Below are 8,836 nucleotides of genomic sequence, written 5' to 3' on the forward strand. Positions count from 1 at the left end.
GTCTGCAGCACTGCCTAGTCCTTTCTCACCCTTCAGAGTTCAGATCCCCTGCCGCTGTCTCCATGATGCCTTTCTAGACTCTCCAGGGGGCTAAGGGCTCAGCTACCACCCTCTCTGGTTGAAAGCACATGGATCACACATGGATTGCAGCGCTTACCATTCTATGTTCAACCCCCTTGTCTACATCCTGCCCCCTCTTCAGTGTTGGATTTAGTACTGTATCCCCAGCTTCTGGCACACAGTAGGCTCTAAAATATGCTGGTAGAGCTCAAGAAACAACTTGAGGAGATAACACCAGTGGATAAATCACAACACAGTCTGATCAGTGCAATGATAGAAGCAGGTTCAAGGTATGGCGGGGAGAGATGATTAATTCTATCATTGAGGAGGAAAAAGACAGTTTCTCAGGGGCTGTGGCTTCTGAGCTGGGATTTACATGATGTTTAGGAACTGGTCCACGGGACACTGTTAGTGGGAGGGGAGGAGACAGTGAGAATGGGATGCCCATTCTTGTTCTTTACATGGTATTGGAACATAAAAAGGCATATGTCACAACCCTGTCTCTGGTAGGTGCATTTTAATTAGGTAAACAGGAGTGAACTGAATCCAAAAGCAGGGCCTCCAGAGCTAAGTGCGGAATTTTCTGCTACTTCCTGATAGGTGAGTGAGCCCCTAATGCCACAGTGGTTTGCAATAGGGAAATAAATGTGTCTGCAGAATGCTTAGTAAAAGGGCTCCCCTGCCTCTTTCCCCTGCCTGGGTAAGAAGGCCCAGGAAGGCCTGAGCAGAGAAAGGCATGGACCAGCCAGAGGAGGGTTAAAAAGAGTAGAATCTATGGATGGCAATCATTCATTCTTATGTTTTTGACCATTGGGTGCCACCAGGAAGTAGTAGTTTATTAATAACATCTCCACCAACCATCGTTGTAACCAGGCTTGTAATTTGCACCCTGCATTATGGAAAGCACGTTACGCTTTTGTCTCACACAGTCCTCAGAGCAAGTATCTGAGTCGATAAGGTACCTAGAGAAAATGCTCCTTTTCCATCTGAAGAAAATGGGGCTCAGCTAAGGTGAAGGGACTTAGAGTCCTCCACCCCAACACTCCGGGCTGGCTCCTGCTCAGCTCTCAGAACTCTGCTTAAATGTGGCTTCTCAGAGTCACCTGCCACTTGGTCTCAGCAATCTCTCCCCGGGCTCTGTCACTGCACCCTGTTCTCGGGCTTTGTATTCATTTTCTATCGCTGTGTAACAAAGTGTCACTTGCTTAAAGCAACACACGGTTATTATCTCATAGTTTCTGTGGGTCAGAACCAGTTGCCCTCTAGAGCCTGGTACTTAGTAGGTGCTCGATAAGCATGTGTTGAGTAAAGAAGGCCTTGTCCAGGATCACGGCGCTGGCCATCAGGTCCATGTGTCAGCAAAACCTCCGCTCTTTCTCTACAGTCTCCCTCCCACGAGCATAAAAGAAAAAAGACGAAATAGTGTGTGGGAAGGAACCACTGTGCTGCCTGATCGAAGCTGTCGGGGACTCTGTTCTTACTCAGATTGTTAAGTTAAAATCTACATTACTTGGCAGGACGTCGCCTTCTGGAACATGGAGAATTGACTTTGATGTCCACCAACTGATGTCATGGATTTTCTTCAGCTTTATTTTCTACTCGTCGTCATCATCATCGAAGAAAGAGCTCAAACATTCCCTTCTAAGATCTGAAAAAAAATGGAGGGGAAAGTCTATTGTTTTCATCTCATAAACTTTTAGCATTCAAAGATAGGAAAGTCAGTTAGGATTTAATAAAGAAAATGCCTATCGTGGCACAGTGCAAAAACATCAGATGGAGTAGATTTGAACTCTAGTTCAAACCGCACCTCCATGGCCCGGGGGACATCTCTTAACTTCTCTGGACCTCAATGTCCTTATCCTAAAACGCTTCTTACGAGACAGGGTTGTGGTGGTTTTTGAGAGAGAGTATGTGTGTGAAGCTGCTGATGTTTACAACACCCCCCCAAAAATGGTAGTAACGTTCACTTGTCCACATAGGCAAGAGAAGAGTAAAATAACTTTAAACTAATGAGAAAATAAAATGCGCAGAGAAGGAAGGAGCTTTAACTTCCTCTTCTCAGTCCTGGGTTAAGGAGAATATGGCCTAGGGCTCTGGCTGGGGATCAGGGGAGGAGGGGACAGTTTGGGAAATACCTGCTTTCCAGACACTGGGAGGGCTGTTTGTTTGCCATTGTGTCGCCACTGAGACGGAGCCGAATTCTCCTGCTGCTATTCACAGAGGCATTATTCACTTGGGCGTTCCAGGAGCCAGGGCGGAGAGAGCTCTCGAGCAGAACCCAGCCCATCACAGCAGACACAGAGAGGATGCTGCCCTTTCTCTCTTCCTTCTCCATGGCCTGACAGCTCGGAGCAGAGCGCCTGTATGGCGGGACGCAGTCTGCAACACAAGCTTGTGTTTCGTTCCTGTTTTCTCTCTCTGTTTCAAGGAGCTGACTGAGCCTTCAGCTTCCTTTCGTTACAGGGAAGTGTGCGTCCCAGTCTATGGAAGGCAGCGTGGTATTTTGGCTTTGGTTTTTTTGGTGGTCTCACTAGGAAATAGAGTGTTTTTGGGAGCACGGAGGCCCAATCTCTAAGAGGAGAAGAGAAGCAGACCAGGGACTAGAAAGGCACAAGAGCTGGGGGTTCTATAAGTGCGCGGACCCAAGTCCTGTGCCTCTGTTGTACTTGGGACAGGAGGTGGCAGCTCCCCAGAGGAGGGAGGCCGCGAGGGGCATAGAGCTTAGGAGTCAGGTTTCCGAACTTCCAGGCCCGGCCAACGCTCTTGCATCCGAGCCTGGAGGGTGAGGCAGATGCTCCTGGTGCCCACCCCACGTCTCCAGCACCTGTGAACTTCCATTGTGCACGTGTCTTTGCCACAGGTGTTTCTTTAAAGTCCCGGAGACATGCTGTGCTCCTGTCAGCGTGGGCAGAAGCGCCAGGGGATTATCACCTTCGAGACAGCCCTCTTCCGATGCCTCTGGGGAACCAGAGCAAAAATACGCAGATCCCTTAGTTAGGATAACTCCGAGTGTATTTGCAGCGTCTCCCATAACTTTCCCAGGGGACTAAGTTCCAGTCACCTAGCATCGAGTCGCTGTCTTTCCTGCCTCCCACACCAGTGCTGCCTGCACCCTCCAAATAAACTACAAGCTCTCAAGTTCTTCTCTCAGGGTCTGCTTCTGGAGAGTGCCAGAGAAAGCATTGGGGAAGCCACGGAGGGCCGCTCCTTCATAGAACCATGACAAGGACACTGAACACACCAGCGGTGACCAGTGTAGACCAAAGACTGGAGGAGGCTTCCTGAGTTTTCTGTTGGGGGGTAGATCTCTGCACTTTCACATACCTCAGAGGCGGCAGGGTGTGGTAGAGGGGGGAAGGATTCGCCTGAGTGACTGTCAGGAACAACCGTGAAAGACCAAAATGGGAAAATTCACTGAGTCTTCTGTCCAAACACGCTGTTTCCGCTTACCTCCATTTTTCATTGACTTTAAACTATTCTACAGCTCTGTAAGTTGTAGTAAATTGATGCTCATGACAGGATTGTTGTCCACAGAGATGCACATTAGTTGTGACTGGTGGGGTGCATTTGATGATTACTGTAGGGACAAATCCATCTTGCATCTTTTTGCAAATTCCCTTTGCATCCTTTACTTGCCTAAGTAGCTGTGGTTCTTCCAAACACTCTCGAAACTGGTTCCAACACCTGACTAGCTCTCTCCTTATTTAATGAGTTATATAAAATTCTTGACACATGTTCATTTTATATTTTTATGAAAGTCATGATCATACCTTTAAAGAAGTTTATCCTTTAACGTGGCTAAGATTACGTTTCTCCCAGCCTCGTGTGACAGAGTCGGATTTAAGGAGGCCTCTGGAAGGGTGCAAGGGGGCTCGGTAACACTGGCTGTTGTCACCAGGGAGGGAGATGGGCGACTGGGGACCGAGGTGGGAGGGGAAATGTTTATATGTTTTCTTTTGTTCCTCTTGAATTTTGAACCATTACCTGTTCAGATGAATTAAAATTATCAAGAAAAAGCTAAATGAATTAAATTAAACATACATTTAAACATCAAATTAATAAAAATAAAGAAAAAACCAATACTTTAAAAATAGCAAAAATGAAAATTTACTATCTCTAGTGGGCCCTCTGGGCCATGCTTTCGGAGTCAAGATAGGGTGAGTAGTTTTGCTTATTTTGGCTATTGGTTTTCTTTTGTGGAAATCTTTAGATATATTACAAGTGCTGTGAGAAAGAGAGGTTAATACACCCATTTTGGACAAGGATCGTCTTTGTGGTCGTGCACAGGCATGGCAGATAGGAATTCTCTACAAATTCAGGTGTGCCAAGAACAGTCCTTTCAGTTTGTCTAAAGCATTTTCCCAATGTTACAGTTTTTAAAAGTTCCTTTTTCTAAGAGGTCCCACATTAAAATGGTGCCAAATTTAAAAGACATACAATTTATAAAGCAAAACGGAAGGCATTTAAGTAGATGATAGTTTTTTTTTTATTTTAAAAATTCATGCAATGTTGTTTGATTTCATAGGGTAAGTGTGCTTGATTTAGAATAAATTTGTGTTTATCTGCTCACATCATTAGAAAAACGAATGCCCTGGGGAGGTCAGTTGTGTCTACTGTGCCTTCTCTCACCACCTGGCACGGAGCCCCACAGTTCAGGAAGCTCTGTCCCCTCTACCTGTATTTGACAAGCATGGCCAGCCTGTCCGTTGAGTGTGTATTATTTTACCTTGATTAGAAACTAAGCCAATTAGTGAAAGCCATGCAGATCTTGCTAGCTGATTGGAAAGAAATAAAAGTTGTTTTAATTTTATTGCAGTTTAAACAATTAACAATAAATTTTGGGGGGTCAGGGTTTAATAGTTGAATAACTTATTCAGTTGTAGGTTTACTTCCACCTTCTAATGATAAAAACAAATCTAATTCTAGGTTCAACTAATTACTTGTCGAATACTTTAAAAATGTAATGTGCTTATATGAATGCTTAACTATAATGTGCCGTTGTTTTTGGTTTTGTTTTCTTAGGGGTAGGGATCCCAATTTTCTTTTTGACTAACTGGGTGAAATAAAGTCATAACATTGATTTTTATTACAGGACGTTAACTACCTGACGAAATGGTGTGCATGATACTTAAACAAATACGGTGGATTTCTCCCAATTCTTGTTGATGTGTACAGGCAGTTAAAGTGTTTACCAGACTCTGGGGCTTGAGTTTTAATCTAGAATACTCATCACTCACCTTTGCTTCTAATTTTTTTATCCAAATAGCTTCACTTTGAATTGCATCATTCTCTTTACTTGCATCTTACATTTCTTTCCTTCAGATAATGACACTAGTTTTTAGTGTTTTTGAAAAATAACTTATTCATCAAAACAGCGAGTTAGAACTTTTAGTTAGAACCGCATACCTACTCATTAATATATTTAGCTTAAAATTTTGTATAAGGACTCATAGATTCAGAAATTCTTTCGAACCTAAGCTTCTAAGTTGTTATTTAGCTGTTAAATTGGGGTATCAGTAACTGCTTCATAGATTTGTTGAAAAGATGAAATGACATATGTGTAACATGCTTAGAATCTTGCCTGGCACCGAATAATTGCTACATGAATGTGATGCTGCTGCTGCTGATGCTGCTGCTGCTGCTGCTGCTGCTGCTGCTGCTGATGATGATGATGGTGATGATGATGATGATGGTGATGATGACGATGATGATGATGATGATGTTTAGTGGTAGTAATATAATTTTAATTGTATTGGTGAAGGATCAGGATAATGGAAGACTTCTAGAAGACAGTAATATTTATGCTGAATTTTAAGGTGAGAGAAAAAAGAGAGAAAGAATGGCAAAGTGAAGTGGAAGAAAAGAACAGAAAGTTAAAAACAGCATAAGGTGCCAACAATACGCGTGTGGAAAGGAAGAAGCAGAGGACAGAAGACAGGAGTGGGCTAAGCTAACGCGCTTATAATTTATCCCCAAATTAAATTCTTTTTCCTAAAAGTCAAGCCATTAAACTATTCATAGTGATAAGTGAGATAATTAGATACCTGTTAGCAGTTATCCTAAAGAAATAATAAACCAGGTGCCTAAAGACATATGTTCAAGAATGCTCATATAAGTGATGTCAATAATATAAAAACTTTGGACACCACTTAAATGTTTAGCAACAGGGAATTAAATGGTTTATGCCAAAATCTTGATGATGCCTACCTGTTTTTATGAATCGACATGAAAAATTGTACACGAGGTCTTAAGTAAAAAATACAAACAGGTTTCAAAATAGTCATGTTATGGTATTATTTTGGTAAAAATATATATGTATCTATTTGTTGATATTCCAGGAAAAGTATGGAAAGGCATACACCAACATGTTCACAGTAGTTATTTCTTGGTTGTGAAATTCTAGGTGATTTCAAAATTTAATAATTTTAATTTTTCTTACCTATCTTCCAGTCATTTTATAATAAATACTAATTAATGATTTATTGAAACAACAAAAGGAAAAGGTAGTAGTTATACTAATTAGTACTGTCATACTAATGTTTATGAGTGGAAGAAACATGTTCTTTTGTACTGGAGAGAACAGTTTCTCAGGCGGTGCCGGGGAAAGCAGATTGGATCACGTGGGAGGCGAGGAAGTGGAGAGTCAGCACCACCTCCTGCAACTGGAGCAATGACAGGAAACAGCACCTAGAGGGCGCCATGGTCTCGGTCACGGTCAAGGGAGGCCTTTGAGCCGGTTGGGAGGGGGAGGTCTTACATGCTGCCATGCTACTGCATTTACTCCTGTGATCCCACTTACCTTCTTCCTTTCTTGACAAATCTCCCTATTGAGACAAAGATTCTCAGCTGGCTTGCTGCTGGCATATTGTCATCCTTCTCAGGTATACTGGCACATGTTGATTAAAGTCTAAAAATATATTTTCGCTGCAACTTCACGTACCATGGCAAGTTCTATGAAGTGGTGGTCGGGGGGTATTGTGACAACCTAATCTAAACGAAACCCAGTTCCGTGGCACTTCTAAACTTTTTATACTGACACCGTTATATACACTAGCCTTGAGTCGGGAGATGCAGGAATGGGTTCTGTTTGTGTCATTTATTAACCTTGTTATAATTTTGGGCAAATCCTGGAACCAATAGGAGCTTCGGTTTCACTCACTGTGGATGAGTGAGTATAAGAGAAAATGCCTGTTGTGAAGGGCGATTTGAGGTTTTAAAGCCAAGTATTGTATATGAAGGTGCATTGGAAACCGCGAATCTAGCGCTTGTTTATGGAGCTCCTTACACGTGTTAGATAATGTGCTACGTACTAAAATTAAGGTACCTACACTCGTGCTGATTGTATGTATACTGCCGGGTGCCTGGAACTGTTGCTAACCAACATCTCCCCCTTTCGCATCATCCGATAAGATTTACATGCCTACGGCTTGTGTCTATTTGTGTGTTTTGGAGTTTAAGCCACTGACTTGTTGAGACAGGTCACAATTTATAGATGGATTAGACAGCGAGTCCCAGGAACTGATTCAGTGAGGGCTTGGGAGTGCAGGCCACCGTGATTTTTCAAAAATAGTGAGGATTTCTATGACTGGCATGTGGTTTCTTATGATCTAGACTTTTTACGTCTGCCCTAAGAAGGAGAGGTAGAGAAAGATGATCTGTGACTTGCTTGTGATCCTCGAAGGGTTCATGCTTCATATGTTAGAAAATGCTATTCTATTATTCCATGCAGTTCCAGTCATCACCACCATCCTCAGGAAGCAGCGTCCTTTGTGGCTTAATTAAAGCTGTTGCTTTGGGGTGATAGAAAGCAGGGTGGGGGCCTGCCACAGTTCTGACTTGATGACTTAGGCGGGGGAAATTTTGAAGTGCTCTAAACACAAACTCTTAGGCTCTCTTTAGCAAATGAACAGAAAGCTTGTGGATGAGGCTCGTTCCACAGTGTGTCAGTATCTTTGGATGACAATTTTGCTTTTTAAGTTCTTACACATAATAAAAACTACTTCTTACGTAAGTACTACCTATGTGGCAAACACCATTCTAAATGCTTTACACACATTAACCGATTTAATCCTCATAACGACTTTCTCATATAGGATCTTTGCTTTTCCCTGTTTCAAATAAGGAATCTGAGGCACAGACAGGTAAAATTACTTGCCCAGTGTCACGCAGCTAGTAGGTAGAAGAGATGGGGTTTGAACTCAGGTAGTCTGACTCTCAGATAATCTGAGGTCTTAAACCATTTTGCCCACTTGCCTTCTAAATTTTAATCTTCACCATGGTTTTTGAAATAGTCAAGATAGATGTCATTATTGTCATGTTTTTGGACAAGAAACTCAAGGTTCAGAAAACTTAAGAGGCTCAACTCTGTTAAGTCAGTGTCCCAGGGAGGGCCCGTCAGGCCCTGTGCAAACCTCTCTCCTCTGTACTAGACCCTGGTGAATTAGTTTCATAATCAGGAGACAAGAGATGAGTCAGTGCCAGGCTTGAGGATCCAGTTATTACCTCCTGCGGGGTGGGGAGGGGTATGATCTTCCACTGTCGAATGTTTCCTGGTCCCAGTGTTGCTCGGTGTGGGGGGACTGGACAGGCGAACATCAGTGGGATCCTGCCTGAAGCCTACAGCAAGGCCCTGGAGGGCTGAACCCTGCAGGGAGGGGATGCACTCTGCCTTGGAAATTTTCCTTTAGGATCATACATTGTGAGCCCATGTTGACATCTGATTGGAACTTACATTTTGCCTTTCTGTGGACACATGTAAGCAAGCCAGATTTCTAAA

Source organism: Pteropus medius, unplaced genomic scaffold (assembly GCF_902729225.1).
Source record: "Pteropus medius unplaced genomic scaffold, Ma_sr-lr_union100, whole genome shotgun sequence".
Taxonomy (NCBI): Eukaryota; Metazoa; Chordata; class Mammalia; order Chiroptera; family Pteropodidae; genus Pteropus; species Pteropus medius.